The sequence below is a fragment of the Melozone crissalis genome, unplaced genomic scaffold (genome assembly GCF_028551555.1).
Source record: "Melozone crissalis strain CALT ecotype California unplaced genomic scaffold, PUWL_Pcris_2 ptg000081l_1, whole genome shotgun sequence".
Taxonomy (NCBI): domain Eukaryota; kingdom Metazoa; phylum Chordata; class Aves; order Passeriformes; family Passerellidae; genus Melozone; species Melozone crissalis.
Window position 1 is genome coordinate 16,757,198 of NW_026535858.1, and position 16,935 is coordinate 16,774,132.

The 16,935-nt window shown below is 42.5% G+C and overlaps 1 long non-coding RNA gene across 1 annotated transcript in view; it reads left to right on the forward strand.

The window, feature by feature from the left end:
* The first annotated feature begins 404 nt into the window (after nucleotides 1-404).
* LOC128946612 (uncharacterized) overlaps nucleotides 405-16,935 on the forward strand; it is a 97,167-nt gene continuing 80,636 nt past the window's right edge. Inside the window, exon 1 of the long non-coding RNA XR_008483975.1 lies at nucleotides 405-643. This is a non-coding gene — a long non-coding RNA (uncharacterized LOC128946612). The remainder of the gene's footprint in view (nucleotides 644-16,935) is intronic.

A 16,935-nucleotide genomic window follows, 5' to 3' on the forward strand; every position in this document is an offset into this window, starting at 1 on the left:
TAGGTGTCTTTCCATTAAAATAGCAGGGATGCTCCAAGGTAAGCTAATTTCAAAATGCTGGAGGCTTTGTATTTTTTGGCAATTCTGCATTTCATGGATAATAAGCTTTCCTCAGGCTTTCATTTTTTGGCTGTGAAGGTGATTCATCCAAAAGGGAGCCCTGCTGGTACTGTGTGGAAATCAGCTTCAGAGCTCACTGGCACTGGGCACTTCAGACAAGCTTTTTGTGTGTGAGGAGCTGATCTGCTTATGGCCTGCACAGCTGCTCCCCACTCCCTGTGCTCGTGTAAGAGGGGCACAGGTTTGGTGCTGACAGGCAGCAGGGAATGATGCTGAAGCTGCTGCCTTGCTTTCCCTGACTGGGGACACGACAGTTCCTCTGTCTTTGCAGAGACTATGTGAAGTTGTTCAGTATTTGTAAAGCCATGTGGGGAGGCACATTCCCACCCTCTGCCACGCAGAGGACCATTAAGAGGCTCTCAGTCAGCCTAGGAGTCCTGTGCAGTGTGAGGAGGCTGGGCTATAAAAAGATGTTCAGTTGGAGTGGAGTAGAGTGGGAGAGCAGTGAGGGTTCTGGAGATTGGGCCCTGTATTTGAGATGCAGTCCTGAGATTACCAGGCAGAAGAAGCTGTTCTCTGAAGGGTGAGCAAACTGTTGTTAATTCCACTGGTTGTGTGGGAGCTGATGGAGATGGGTTTGGTGGTGGGCAGTGGTGGGGCTGAGGAGGACATGGTGGATTTTATGCTCTCAGGTACTCCAAGTGAAGCTGTGGTGCTTCTTGGGTAGATGAAACTATTTGCAGGACGTTGTCAGAGTTCTGTGAGTGGCTGTCTGGACATGGGGCAAACTGAGCAGAGACATGGAGTGTGTTGGCTCAGATGCAGGGGTAAGAATAGTTACATATCTTTCAAGAGCAGCTCAATGCCAAAAGTGCTGGCATTGCTGTTAAACAGCTCTTGAGCAGTTAGCTGGAAGAGCTGGTGCTTCTAGAAGTGGGACAACAGGAGAGACAGCCTGATCCTGTGTCACTGGGGCTGAAAATTCTGATTCTGACTGTACTGGACCTGATCTATGTCTATGTAATGTTGCTTTACCTGAGCTATCAGTGATTCCAGTATATGGCTTGGGGTGGGCGTTGTTACAAGGATTAGGAGGCCTGATGGATCTGAGCCAAATCTGAGTGGTCGGTTTGCTTGCTGTGTGCTCCCTGGTGTAGCCCTTATTTTTCATGTTATCTGGAGTATGCTGTTGCAGGGGTTTTGTTAGGGGCGATATCCCTGTCCTTTGTTACTCTTGTTATAAATTATACTCTTTATTGCAGTATGTAACTATAAAGATATACTATTACACAATCTGTCTTCCTACTTTAAAATAGTAACCCTCCACCATGAAGCTGCTTACAGAAAAATCAACTTTGCATGGCAGATCTTTTCCTAAAGAAAGCTCAATTATTTCTAAGATGTGTGTTCTTTTAAAGCTGTCAAGAGCTAGGGTAATATAAAATACATGCAAACAAATGTGTACTCAATTTGATACTTGGGTGTCTGGTTGTGTACTGAAGTAATGCTGTGAAATAAACGCGTGGAAAGGCTAATTGACTTTGACAAGTTAAACATGTTGGATAAAAGCTGATCGGGGCTGTAGAGAGTTCTGGTAATAGCAGAGGGTAGCATTATGAATAATCAGTCTTGTTTCTAGATAGCAGATTCATTGTTAGGCAGAATAAATGATGTTGCTCTCAAATATACTGTTGCTGCACTTTTCTTCATCTCTTTCTCTCTAACACTGATTGAAAGCTCTGGTGAATTTTACTTGACTCCCCCACATGGTAAACATTTGCAATGGTATGAAAGTTATGAGAGAACAATTCTACTTAAAGAAAAGGTTGAAATGATAAATGAATGAATTGACAGGTAGATGAAAATAAGTCTTCTGGTCATCTGAAAAAATTATCTGCTACAAATACAGCTGTAGTGGCTTTTAGCAAATGCCAGACTAATGTGAAAAAATGTATTTGGACTCACTTCTTGCAGCTCTACAAACACACAATGCTCCAGCACTTGGCTTCTTCTTAGCTGAAGGGTAGAGTGTATTATATTCAGAAAGAGGTTGCCAAAGTTTGCAGTCCTTCTAGTTTTCATCGCAAGTTTAGGCTCTTGTCCTTCAATCACATAGGATTTTCCATGTTCTTGTGAACACCTTCAAAGTCATACTTGTAGGAGACCTTAAAACCCTAGACTGCTTCTGTGTCATCCACTTCTTCCACTGCCTGTTGGTGGCAGTCACATCCTGGGGTCCCAGGCTCTGATTGCTTGAGCAAGGAAGGAATTTCCCAGATGTCATGACCAAGCCAAGAAAGTAAGTTAATCTTGCCTCTGTAACAAGTCCCAACCTGTAACAGGAGCTGGGATGACTGAAGTCTGTAGTCCATAGAATTGGAGATGGCAAACATGGAACAGCCTCAGGGAAGAATGTTGGCAGACGGAGGGGAGGCAGGAAGGGAGTTTATACTGGTGCGATTGCTGCTGCTGGAGTTAGTTTAGAAGACATGGTAGTTTTACAGAACCTTTCTACTTCTGCCTTTCTCCCTGGAGAGAGTAAAGTTTTTACTGATCTGTATGATATTGGGATACTGTTTCTACTACAGTTCTGTACATACTTTGGATGATCCTTGGAGTTTACTTTAACTCTTTGGACAGAAGGTGTTAAGAATATTGTCTCTGTTCCAGCTGAGAAGAAGATAGAAATTTTTTACTTCCTTTACTACTCTTTCTTTCTTTCTTTCTTTCTTTCTTTCTTTCTTTCTTTCTTTCTTTCTTTTTCTGTTTTTCTGGCTTTTCTCATGTCTGTTTTCTACTGTCTATGAAGTCTGGCTTGTTTATAATTCTATTTTCCTTAGTGTTTGAGAACAAGACTGGACACAACCAAAATTCCCCGTGGCATCCCCGGAGACATATCCTCCCTGCTCTGTGCTTGTAATCCTTTGTTTATGGTATTTCAGCCAATTCTCGATTAAGGATCATGTGACAGTGTTTTTATTCAAACTGAATGCAATTAATAAGTGTCAAGGCATCATGAAATGCTGTGTGAGTTGTGTGCTAAAAGACAAATGTTCTATATCTAGGCCTTTCCCTTCAGGCACTAATTAGATAATATATGTTTGAAAGGGTTGAGTCTGTCAGTCAAACCATGGATCTGTAAATCCATGTTGAAATTCATATGGCAACACTCATCAAAACACTTAAATGTGTGCTTAAGTTTTTTCTGTGTTCAATCAAGTACATTGGGTCTCCAGGCAGACCCATAGAGATTAATGAGGGAAATGTTTCTCATCTCTATCCACCAGATCTCCATCTTGCTACCAGGAAAACGGAAGCCTTCATTTACCAAGAGCGGAGTCATTCTGAATTTGAAACTTCAATAGATATTTAGTGTTCTTACTTAAAACACGAGAGTTTTTTAAAAAGAGTGCTTAGGAATGCAGTTGCTTTCCTGTCTTCTAGATGTAGTTAAGGTCCTTTATGGCAAGTAATAGAACTCATCATCAAAACCTTATCACTGTCTCCATTTCACATCCAGGACTATTTGTGGCAGTCTTTTCCATTGTCCTCTTAATAGTTCATTTTGAAGTCAGTGTGGTCTTTACTAAATTATAGTACATGGGCTTTTCATTCCTCTGAGCTGGAAAATAAGAAGCCCTAAGACATAGCATGGCCTGTGTCACTCAGACTTCTGACACTGTAAATTTGCAGAGGATTTCTCAGTTCCCAGAAGAATTTGGGCATTTACCAGGGAGCAAAGTATCAAAGGACCTTTGAATATTGCCTGTATGGCAAGGAAAGGACAGCCTTGAGGCATTTAAGAGCAAACCTGTCTCTTCTAGGGGTAGTTAGGCCTGCTGGTGCTCCTGGCTGGCTTGGATAGGCAGTCTCTGACATGGCCGTGTAGATGGTGGGCAGTTTGGTAGGGGTGCCCAGAACATCCTGCTTTTTTGTAGAGGCTGCCCTTTCATTGTTCACAGAACAGTGTCTTCCTGGCTATAATTGCCACCATTTCACTTATATGCTTTTTTTTTTCCTGAAACCTCTTCCTCCAAAAAACTGCAGGCTATAGTCAACCAACATTTTTCAGGAAGGAAAGAGTAAGAAGTAAGAAGTGAAATAGGTTCAAACAGAGTGAAATAAATTTAACTGTCCTAGAGGACCAAAATGGAAATGAGGGCTTGACTGGGACAAAAACTAAGGTTTCCACTTGAGTCAACCAACCACAACGCTTGAAGAAAATTAAGCACCAAGTCCTGAGTGGTTCTGGGAACTGGTATTAAAAATACCAGTTTGAACATGGTGTCCCACATCTGGAACAGCTGTAATGCTATAAGCTAAGCTTATAGAATTGTAACACAACCACTCTGAAATCTTACCACCTGTTCTGTCAGGACTCACATGTTTCTCTAAAAAGGAGAATTAATACATTTAAAGGCAGTGGCCACTACTTGGCCTGCCAACACAGTCTAGGCTACTGTTAGAATGAAGGTAAAGGAATTTGCTTCTGCTTTCCACTCTCAAAGGGTATTGGGGACCAAAAATTTCTAATGGGTAGAACTGAAAGCACGTTTCAGATCTTCTTGCTAGTCCTTTCCAGGGACCGTCTGTACTGCCCCAGGGTGCTAGCATTACAGTCCTGGAAGAATGGATGGTTTAAAGCCTAAGGGAGAGCAGGCTTGCATCTTCCAGAAGTCTTTTACTAAAAACTCTAAGAGGAAAATGTATTCATGTGTTACAGTACTGTGCTGTGACGAAGTCAAAGTGCTGCATGAGAGTTCAAGAAGCCATCTAGTGAGTCCAAAATGTAGTTAAGAAATAAGAGTACCAAGTCCATAGCCATCATTTCAGAATGAGATGACAGGGTGGTCTGAGTTAGATTTCAGTGACCTCCAACACAAATTGAGGGTGGTGACTGGTGGTGTAAAATCTAATGGGTGATTTCACTTCTTGCTTCCTCAGCTAGCTGTTGTATCCTGAGGTGAGGCAGCCGAGTTTCACCCAAGGCATATTTTAGTCAAGGTAAGCCTTTCTGAGAGCTCTGAGCAAGTCCTCAGGGACATACTTGGCTTTGTGGTGTCTGCTAGTGCCCCAGCATGCTCAAATAGATGTTGTTTTGTTCAGTTGAGTGCTGTTAGCAACAAGGCTGGAGGCCAAACTACCAAAACCCTTATGGCTGGGAAATAGGCAGTCAGCTGGCAAAGGCCTATGAGTACGTGCAATTTTTAGCATTGATTGAATCTGCTCAGTTTGGAGGCAGGCCCGTCTCATGTGATGGTGAGTAACCCAATATGATTTTCTGGCAAGTGGCAACTCGATGCCAACATTGTGAATAATCCAGGGCAAAGCAAGGTCAAATGTTCAGGTAACACAGGTGTTCTTAAATTATCCATGGACCAAAAGTAGCTTTTGTGATTTCTCACCTTCTTCCCCTCCCTCTGTTTTTCTGTTGTGTTCATTCAAGATCTCCCAGCTCCCAGGCCTAAGTCCTGGAAACTGAAAGCAGCCTTCTTGATTATGCACAGGTGGAGTATCAAAATAGATTCGAGGCTACCATTCTGTCAAAAACACACTGGGAAAGATCATGGGGTCAGGGCTTAACACTTGATCTGAAAAGGTAGACTGACCCTTATTCTGTATCCTCGACATTGAATTTCAAGATGAGTTTTTAGAGGGATTTATGTTTTACTACTGCAAAACCCCTGGTCTGTGGTGGTCTGCCTTGGTCTCCTGAGCCTTCCCATGTCTTCACATATTTCTCTTAACATGTGTTTGGGCTAATTCCATCATTAAGCAAAAATCAGGATTCGGGCAAAGTGAGAGTCTGTAAAGTTGTCTGTGGAAACAAGGGCTGAAATGACAGCCAGAGAGATGTTTCTACTTATTTATTGCTTGTTTTTAATGGGTTTAGCCTTTATAGAGTCCATCAGACCCAAAAGAAGTTACTGAGTTCTGAGAAGTAAATGTTGATTTGGGCTGAATTGCATTGGGAAATGGAGCTGCTGTACAGCAGAGGAGCTGGGACAGAAAAAGAGAGTTTTTTGTTCTTGATTTGAACAAATTCTTGGAATCCAAAATTTGCAGAAGGTTTCTATTCCATAGGGAAAAGTGCAAAGTGTGAAACTTCCATTTGTTCCTTAGGTGAGTTAAGGGCTTATTACTGTACTGATTCTTCCTTTTTCTCTTCATCTTCTTCCCCTTCTTCTGTCCCTTACTTCAGTGCTATCTCATGAGTCAGAGTGGGTGTATCACATGTAATTAGTCTACCTTGCTGTTCATGTTGGGGCAGCTACCTTACACAACAGTCTTTCACCAAGAAAAATCTGCCAACTGAACGACCTGCAGCACATTGCCAGGTGACCTATTCCACTTCAGAGGCTGCTGTGCAGTTTGATGCTTGTTGGATTAGGAAGTGTGACCACAGTAATTAGCAGGAAGTCTCTGGATCTGGATGCAGCACATTAAATGCAGTCTGGCCCTTGGAAAAATCTGACCTTGCTAAATGAGAGTGGGAAGGCTGGGTTGGGGTGCAGAGATGAGACGGGCAGGAGAGGATGTGAGAGAGATGAATCTAATCACAGATCTTGTCACAGGCTAAGGCTGGACATACTTTTTTCAGAGGCTGCAAAAAGAATTGCTTGCAACTATGTGACAGAGAAAGGTATGAGTTAAAACAGATTGACTTTCCTCCTCCAGCACACACGTGCTCTCTAAATACCAGGGGAGTACAAAGGGAACAAGTCTTTAAAAAAAGATTTGTTCTATAGACTGAAAAGATGTGTGATTACTAGCAGTCGTACAATTTATGGCAGGCAAATGTGCATGTGGGGCTTTTATGATGTGCAAGTAAAGCAAGAAGATAGAGGGAAGGAAAAGGCATACTCTCCAAATGCCCATCTTTTCAATCAACAGATGTTGCCTTAGAGGCAAAAGCTTGGGTGTTTCTTTTCCCCTTGGTGTTCTGTGTGCTTGTATTAGTCACACCCATTTATTTTTGGCATAATTCATGCACTATTTGAAACTTGGCAAGAGTAGGGATGTTATGGCCAACAGTCAGTCTTGCTTGAGGAGTTTCTATGAATATGAATGCCTGAAGTTCACATAAGCTTACTCTGTTACCATAGCAACAGATTTGTTGTGAAGTCCTTGTATTTTAAAGGCTAGATCCTGTAAATTAACTTCATCTTCACTAGGATGTGTGATGCTAGTGATTTGTACATGTATAGTTTTCAGTGAAGTTGCAAATATTAGGGGAATGAGCAAATTCAAGGATTTAATGAAATTAGATTTAATCACAAATAATTCCAGCACTTAAGATTGAAGTAAACTAGTTTTGTGTGCCATCCGGAGAGGGGCTGAGTGCCCCCCAGCTCAAGCAGAGTTCAGAAAGCGTTGAAGGTGCTGAATAACACAGCTCAAGGTGCAGAATGGTGCCTTACATATAAATAGTGCAGTCCCTTCTGAGCATCCAACACCTACAGGGATGCATTCAGTTGTAAAACAACACGATAGGAAGTGGAGGAAGTGTCTCATAGAATCAGAAGAAGAAGAGTAAAAACCTGATGGCCTTTTTTTTTTTTTTAATATTAAAATATGGTTTAGCTTTTCTGCTTGCTCAGGGATGTTTGAGTCTCAGTTGACAATGAGCCCTGTCCAGGCAAAGCCCTGCACTGCAGTCCATATGTTCTGTGTGGAAACAGGGGTCATTGCAGGTTCAGGGTCTTACTGTGTCTTCATGAAGGGCCATCAAATACACAAAACAAACTAGCTTGGGAGTGGAGAGGAAGTAGGAGCTTTTGGTGGGGTTTTTTGGGGTTTTTTTTTTTTTTTTTTTTTTTTTTTTTTTTTAATTCCTGCTGTTTTCTTTCAGTGGGCTAATCATGCTGTAATGTAACTGTAATAGTTAACAACCCCAACACCCACTCTTCGCCCCATGCCCCCCTCCCCCCACAAATGGGCTTTCCAGATAGGCAGGTTCCTTTTTGAAGAGATAGTGGAGCTCAGTTTTCTGTTTGTAAGTCCCTAAGCCTCCCAGTGTTTGCAATTGTTGAAGTAAATGGAACCTCTTGCAGTGTGTAAGCTTAGACCTGTGTTCCAGCCTCTTCAGGATCCAGGTCCATCTTACACCAAGCACCTAAGAAGGGAAAGGAATGCCAAATTAATGGCTTTTGACTTGGGTGCCTCTGGTATTTCAGGGGCTTAGAGGTTTATGGGATGCTGGGTCATTCCCATTCTGCTAACAGGAGTGTGCTAGGGAAGAGGGCAAGACTCTGCAGGCCAGATGACCTTACAGCAGTAGTTTAAGGGGATAGTTCTCATTATGGAAGAGAGCTGACTTGCAAAACTGTATTTTTATACCAAGCTGGTTTTGGTTAGACCAGTACATAAAAGTATCTGAAACACAAAACTTTGATTTTGTGGTTACAGTCTTTAAATATTTAAAAACTACTAAAATACTTTTAAGATTTGTTTCATCTTTACTTAAAAACTGCTCCCCAATTCATGTCAAGTTTCACTTTTTATGCTGATTTTGCAGTCAAGGATAAAATAAAGCTGTGAGATTTTGAAGTAGGAAAAAGAGGGTGCTGGTGGCAAGAGGATAGGCTTAAGAGTCTCTGAAAACTTTTTTTTTTAAATACATTTTTGCTGAAGGTTGTGCAATAACTATGTGCAATAAGAAATGTGCAGTCTTGCCAAAGAAATTATCTGATTTCCCTTTTAGAGTACAAAATGAAACTATTGGCAAATTCAACAGCAGTCCAAATTACCAATGATATTTTTTCAATGATAGGATGGTGGGTTGGAATAATTTGTCTTTTTTAAGAATTGCAGCTTTCCTTGTAATAAAGGATGGATATGAACTATATTTTAAGGACAGTTGGAAGCTTTCTAAGAACAAGATGGGCACCTGATAATTAAAGAAATACATTAATGAAGCGAAGTATGTGCAATTCTTAATTCATACAAAGAAAGACTCCCAAGCAGTTTCTCAGGGCACATTTGGAGCTAGAAATTACAGATGAATCACAGTTGCTGATAGTTTTTCCTGTCATCCCTGAGATCCGTGAATATGTATGTCTGTACTGCAGAGATACAGTGTACTGCAGAGCTCAGAGGTACACACATCTTGCTGGAGTCTCCCTGAACCTCTCCTCCCTACTGTCCATCTCCTCTCTTGTTAAGCTGTGACCCATCACCTGACACAGTTATACTTCCTGGGATTAGCAAGTATCAGCTTCACTTCTCACCTGGCCACTGCCTGTTCTCCTGTACTAGCTCCAGACTTCTTTTTTACATCTTTCCCATGGAAAAAAAATCATAGAATTTTAGAATCATAATCATGGAATGGTTAGGTTTGGGAGAGACCTTAAAGATCATCTTGTTCCAACCCAACTACCATGGACAGGGATACTTTCCACCAGACCGGTTGCTCAGAGCTCCATCCAGCCTGGCCTTGAACGTATCCAGGGAGGAGTCATCCATAACTGCTCTGGGCAACTTCTTCCAGTGCCTCACCACTCTCATAGTAAAGAATTTCTTCCTAATATCTAAACCTACTCTCAGTTTTATGCCATTTTTCTTTGTCCCGTCATTACATGCTCTTTTAAATAGTCTCTCTCCATCTTTCTTGTGGACTCCCTTCAGATATTGGAAGGCCACATTTAGGTCACTCCAAAGCCAGAACAGCCACTTTTCCAGGCTGTACAATCCCAATTCCAATTCCAGTTCTCTCAGCCTTTCTTCATAGCAGAGTTGCTCCATCCCTATAATCATCTTGGTGTCCTGCTCTGAACTGGTTCCAACAGGTCCATGTCCTTCCTATGCTGGGGACCCCAGATCTGAGTGCAGCACTGCAGGTGGGGTCTCACCAGAGTGAAGCAGGAGCAGCAGAATTCCTCCTCACCTGCCCCCCACACTGCCTTGGATGCAGCCCAGGGCACATTTGGCTTTCTGGGCTCTCAGTGCACATGGCTGGGGCATATCCAGCCTCCTACCCACCAGCACCCCCAAGTCCGTCTTCCCAAGGCTGCTTTCCTTCTATCTAGCCCCCAGCCTGGGCTGCCCTGACCCAGATACAGCACCTTGCACTTGCTCTTACTGAATCTCATGAGATTCCAGTGGGCCCAATTCTCAAGCTTGTCCAGCTTCCTCTGGGTGTCACCACTCAGCTTAGTGTCATCTGCTGAAGGCGCACCTGATCCCTTTGTCCATGTCATTAATGCAGATATTGGTCCCAATATGGACCCCTGAGAGACACCACTTGTCACTGATGTCCATCAGGACTCCGAGACATTGACCCTCTGTATGTGAACACCCAACCACTTACTCATCCATCCAACAGTCCACTCCTCAAATCCACCTCTCTCTGATTTAGAGAGAAGGGTGCTGTGGGAGATCGTGTCAAGGGCATTACCGAAATCCAGATAAATGACACCTCTAATGGTTCCCTTGTCCATTGATGTTGTCACTTCATCATAGTAGGCCACTGGGTTGGTCAGGCAAGACTTGCCCTTGGTGAAGCCGTTCTATCTCTTCTGAATCACCTCCCTGTTCTCCATGTTCCTTAGCAGGGTTTCTCAGAGGATCTGTTCCATGATCTTCCCAGGCACAGAGGTGAGGCTGGCAGATTGGTATTTCCCAGGCTCCTCCAGGGTCCTCCTTTATAAAGATAGGTACAATTTTCCCCTTTTCCAATCACCAGGGATTTCACCTGTCAGCCATGGCTTTTCAAATAACATGGAGAGTGGCTTGGCAACTACACAGGTCAATTCCTTCAGGACTTTGGAAGACATCTCATCAGGTTCCACCCACCCAATGATATTTCCTTCCTTTTCTGTTTATGTGCAGTGACTCCGTGCAGGAGACAGTTTCCAGCCAAAAACATCCTAGAGAGTGCTAGAAAGATGGACACAATGAGAGGATTTCAGCATTGCTCTTTTGTGGGTGGTGTCCAGTTTCTGTGTTCTTGGTGCGCAAATGAAACTTGCGCAAGTTTCAAGAGGAGTGTAATATAGAAGATCTTATGCAAGCCTGTCTTTAGTCTGCCTGGTGGGTAGCTACCTGCCTCTGGGTGCAGGAAGAAGGCATATACTCAAACTGGGAGAGGCATCCCAAGGCATCCTTTGCAGTGTTTACTGCTTGTGAGAGCTGTCTGAGAGCTATTCCTCACTGTGCTTCCAGGGCAGGAGCATTTGCTGCTTTGAGTTGAGTACCAGAGAGGATTAGTAGTTGAGCCCTTTGCTGGGGCACACTGTTCCACATTATGGTGTTGGTTAGGTTTTCACATACACAGAAGAACTGCAGGATTTCCAAGGTGGGGATAATGGTCTTCCCTTGAAATGTCTTACTGGGCAGCCTGACCACATTGCCTCAAAGATTTCATATGAGACTTCTGTCTCACTTAAAGGAAACAAACACAATGAGGCTTCAGTACAATCACAAATTATTATCAGGATCAGGAGGCAGGCAATGCTCTGCATTTATAGTGTGGTGTAAGTAGCTCTACTGGCTCCTATCTCCGGCTTATTTTGACATTTTCTGGCAAAGCAGCAGGGTGTTGCTCCTCCTTCCTCCCCTTTCGCATTATTTGTTTTGTATGTTTAATTGGCAAATTGGAGCAAGTGTGGAAGCTTGGATGGTTGTTTTGCCCGGAGCTTGGCTTTCTAACAAACATCTGGCCCCAGCTCCAGACCCAGATAGTTTGTTCTGGACACTTAAAGGAAATGCATACTTTGCAAGTGGTCCATTGAATGTCACGATGATGCTCTGCAGAAATTCAGCTCTAATGAGGTTTGTATGGCTACAAACAACATGAACAACATAAAGCAGTTTAGAATTGTCTTCTTTTTTTTTTTTTTCTTTTTTTTTTTTGTCTTTCCAATTTGGGATGCTGAGGTCATCTCTTATTCTAACTTAATTTCTTAAGCATAGAGGTATCTTGTCTTCATTCGCTCCTGTGGATGACCAGGGAAGTAATATCTGTTTAAGGTGCTTGTTAGATTTAGCTTATTCATTTCTTTTTATTTTGGGACAAAGAAAACTCCATGGGAAGTGGAGTGGACTGTAGTACTAGAAAAAGTACTGCTGGCTCATTCGTTTATGATGCTACGTCTATAAATAATAATATTATACAGGACTTCCTGTTACTGGACTTCTGGTATTAACCCTCACTGTACCTCATTATCCTCTGAGAGAGAGATGAAAAGGCGTTCCTAAGGTTTGCAAAAATGAAGAAGTTGAGCAGTAAGAGGTACTATGTTCCCCTTGTGCTGCTGTCTTTCCAAGCAAGATGAGGCAGACTACAAGGAGTAACTGAAAATAAGTGATCAGGAGCAAATGGACTGTGAACACAATGCCCATAATTGGTGAGACAAGTTATTTCTTCTTTTCACATGACTGTTATTGCTAATGAGAAGAGTTATTTTCACCACTTCTTGAATTGCAAGTTTTAGGAGGAATAGCAGCTAAAAAGTACTAATCATTACACAAAGGGAGAGAGATATTGTCTCTCTTAGGTGGTATAGTCTTGTTTTCTTTCTGAATTCAGACTTCCTGAATTGAATTCTGGGCTTATAGTGCTGGGACAGAAGAGATATGCAAGGAAACAGAGTCAGCAGCTGAAGTAGCATAGCCAGGAGTCAGTGCCCTGTACCTGGGCTCTGGGTACTGGGAGGATGTGGCTGCAGGAGTCATGGAGTGAGGTGTGTGACCTGTGCCGATTCCAGGTAGAGCTGCTGACATTCCCAGTTAAGAAATGTGCTATCCCAGGTGTCCCTTTGCAAGGTACAGAGCTGTGCTGCCTGAAGGAGTCTCCTGTCTCAGCTTCCCACCAGTGTGATACCTGTGGGCACAATGATAGGGGTCTAACTCCTTTCCTTTCCATCCCATCTGCTGCCTGGAGTGTATGTGTGGTCACTGCCTGAACTGGTGTAAGTCTGAGCAAGCCCACTTAGATTTAATCTTCCCTGTTCAGTTAAGTGATTGTTAACAAGGCTCATCCCTCTAACTTGCATAATTTTTTACCAGGGTTTGCTGTTGGATTATTTAGCCTGACTTGTTTAGAATAGAACTTGACTGTGGCATGACCTGCTTGCTCTTACTGTCTTCTGTCAGAGGCAGAAAGGTGGGCAGTAACTGGGGGTTGGCCTTCTGTGATCAGAAGAGGGTATATGAAAGCAGTAGCAGTTATATCCATTGCTCCTCTATAAAAGTGTCAGCATTAAGGGTGTGTGTAGATTTCACTTTTGTTAATTTATGAAATAAAGCCCATATCTAAAGAAATTAACACAAAGGGTGTCAACTGGGTTTGGGAATAATACATTAAATCATGTTGTCTGACCTGTGGTGAATATTGCATAGTACAAGCACTTAGTCCCTGAGCTGTACTTGAAACACAGCTAATTTCTGCTGATGGTAGTGGATCTAATTCAGATGAGTTGAAGTCCTGCCTCAGACTCAGTATCTGTGCATGGGTAATTACCACAGCCAAGCTGATGCTCAGGGTCTGGAAAGTGTGTCTGATGTCTGAGACTCACTCATCATACAAAAATTGGAAAAAATCTGTGGCAGGCAAGCTATCTTTTTGCTGTACTTAATAGCAAATATTAAGTCCTTGGTCCTAATGGATACTGATTGGTATCATTGGAGCTCAGAGACAGCATTTTGGAATTCTGGTTATTGTTCTCCTGGAAGCATAGAGAACCATGGCCATCAAAGCCATCAAGTCCCTGGTGCATTTTGCAGAAGGATTTACTTCTGATTTTTGTGGAATGTTTCACCATGCAAGGAGACAAGTTCTGGTGACAACTCTCCCCCAGCCTATCCAAGAATGCAGAAAACTGTGTCTAATCTGGAAGGACTGCTGAAAGAGTTCCTTTCATGGGATTTCAAATTTCCTATTTGCCCAAGAGCAGAATCCCTTCAAATTCTTCACTGGTGAAACTTCAGCCACAGTATGAGTAGAGAATTTTACCACTTGGAAATGTGATGCTGGATAAATCCATCTTGACCAGGTAAGGAGTGGCCTGTGCTGCCATGTTCTGCACACAACTTTCCAAAATAGCACTTAAAATTCTTTACAACCTCAAGAGCACTTTGCAAGCATCGACTAAACCTGGAAGTGCTCCCTTCTGCTCTGAGATACTAAAGTAGGTGGTATAATTCCACACATAAAACTAGGAAGATGACCTTCATGTAGTTGAGTGGGTTAACTCCAGGCCACACAATGCAGATACAAACCTTGGTTCTTGCTTCTGTGTTTAACCACACCCTTAAAACTGGTATTTCAGCCTGCAGCTTGAAGCATGTCAGGACTGCAGGTGAGAGACCATGGCTGCAGGGAAAATCAAAGTTCTGCAGGGGCCAGTTTGTAATAAAAAAACCAGTCACAGTCCCATTAAATACCATCGTGACCTGGTTAGATGACAGGAAGCCAAGTTCTTCAGCCAAGCCTGTGTCCATGACTGATTTGAAGAAGCAAAAGCCTACTGTATCCTGCTATATAATAAGCCTCCAGCTGGACTCTAATTAGGCAAATGCTATTACATATCAGCCCAGAAATTTGGGCTCAGTGTGGATTCAGTTCTTTTCCCATAGAAGCTGGATGAAGTGACATCTCTGATTTCAGGCTGGCTCAATGTCTATGTCTTTTGGGGCTGAATCCCAATTTCAGTCATTAGAAAAACCCTTTTTGACTGAATTTTTTCGGTGACACTATTTCTTTCTGTAATCAGTGTAAAATATAAGAGAAAACAAAACAACTTTGGCTCCTGATTAATTTTCCCCCCCCCAGAGAATGGAGGAATCTGGGCACATCAGCTGTCTGGCCTGGAAGCAGCTGGCACGTTTTCAAATACACGGACGTCTTTCCAGTTTTCGAAGAAGCTGTGTGTGGGTTGGAAGGAGAGCAGACTGCCTCCGACTGATAGATGAGCTCCGGAAATTCTCCTCTTGTTTTTAGTTATTTTCAAATATTTGGAGAAGAATATTAAAATAAATGGCTGACAAAATGATGATTACTCTTTTCAGTATTTCCATGGTTGCACAATAAGGACAGCACATGAAGAAAGAGCTGAAAGTTACATTATCATTGTAGGAGCAGCAAAAGTGTCAACATTGATTTAAGAACAAAGTCACACAGACGATTTTATTTGTTCTTGATCCTCCTCTTCGATACTTCAGTCTGTTTACACAGTGTTACCCAGACTGACATTTCCTATGTGTGTCCAAATTAGTTTAATTTAAAATTGCAATGCATATTGAAGACAGAGAATTACAGCTCATGTGCAGTAATCTTCCAGAAATTCACCATTGCTACTGATTAGCTTTTATTAACACTACTAACTACTGAATTCAGAGAGAATGTTATTTCAGATCACATTAAACTGATGATGAGTGCAACATTTCTATTGTTTGGAGCTGACACAGATCCAGTGGAAAAATTATTCCCTGAGAGATACAGATGGATTTTTCAGCAAATCAGAAGACAAAATGCATTTGTTTTAGACTCAATATTCTAGACCAAGAAAACACTCTGAACTGTGTCACATTGTCCCTTAAAAAGGTATGTTTCCAAAATCAGGGGGAAAAAGTATTCTGGATGATAAATAAATCCTTTCAGCTTCAAAGAGTCCACTGTGGTAAGGATGAATGAAAACACAGAGTTTAGGAATATGAGGAAAGTGGTTTAAGTAACAAGACTGAATAGCAAAGCCCATCAAAGCCATTAAGGCATAAACCAACAGATTTTAAAAAGTGAGAGTTGAAGATTATTTAGCATGGTGTGGAGGCTTTGCAGAACCCATTTCAAATGAGGATGGAACAAAAGAATGAGCAATTGCAGCTTTAGGGGAGATTTATTTCAGTGGAAGGGAAAACACTTGCTCTCTGATACCAATTAACCAACAAGAGGACAGCGTCACAAGCCCCTGATATTAAAAATGTAAATCCCAAGCCCAAGGGTGCCTGAAATGCAGGTCATACAATTTGAGGAGAGAATGCATAAAGAGATAAAGAAACTCATATTTAGACCACATCGGCTGCCTGATTATCTCCTTGCCTTCTGCCTATTCTGCTGGTTTCCAATAGGAGAGTGTCAGCAGACAGGCGCAGGAGGCTCCACGGATGAACCAGGATCACCTTGGGAAGTGGGTTGATCAACTGTGTGTCACAAATGTTAGGAAAACAGAAGATTAAAACCTGATATGGTATTGGGAGGCAAACAGGTGAGGGAGAAGCAACATAAAGGAGCTGTGGCACAGTTTTTGCACCCTGCAACCCTGGGGCTTTGTGTGGGGCTTTAAATCAGTTCCCAACAGAGGGCATGACAAGAGTATTTTGGATGCATTTACCTAATCTCACAAGGGGTCAAAAAATCAGCTGAGACCATGACATCCAGAAGTAGGGTTTTAGGGTGCCATGAGCAGCATGGGAATCCTGCTGCAGATTTGCAGTTTGGAACTCAAAGGACTGCATGAGCCAGATGGAGCACAAGGATTCTGGCTGGGAAACTTTGGACCAGCTGCTTGCCATGATCAAGGGGACTGTGGACTCGAGTGGAACAGCTAAAAACTAATTATCTTTATTAGTACTGATGCAATAAAGGGCCCAAGTTGTCCCCTGAGGATCTGCCTGAGCTGAAAACCTGGGTCTGGAATCTCACAAGCCTTAGGCTTGATCCCAAGAGTCAGAACAGGCTATTTTGATAAAACCAAGTAATTTCCATGCTGTCAGGGCAAGAGGTGGGTGCTGGTAGGTAGATCAGCTGAGGTTCTAGCACTAGGAGAATCATATCCTTATTGCTCCAGGTCACGTGGGTTTAGCGTTAAAGGTAAAAGGCTTTAAATGTAGTTTCTGTGGTTGATAGTAACAATCTGATGGTAGAGAAGAAGCGAC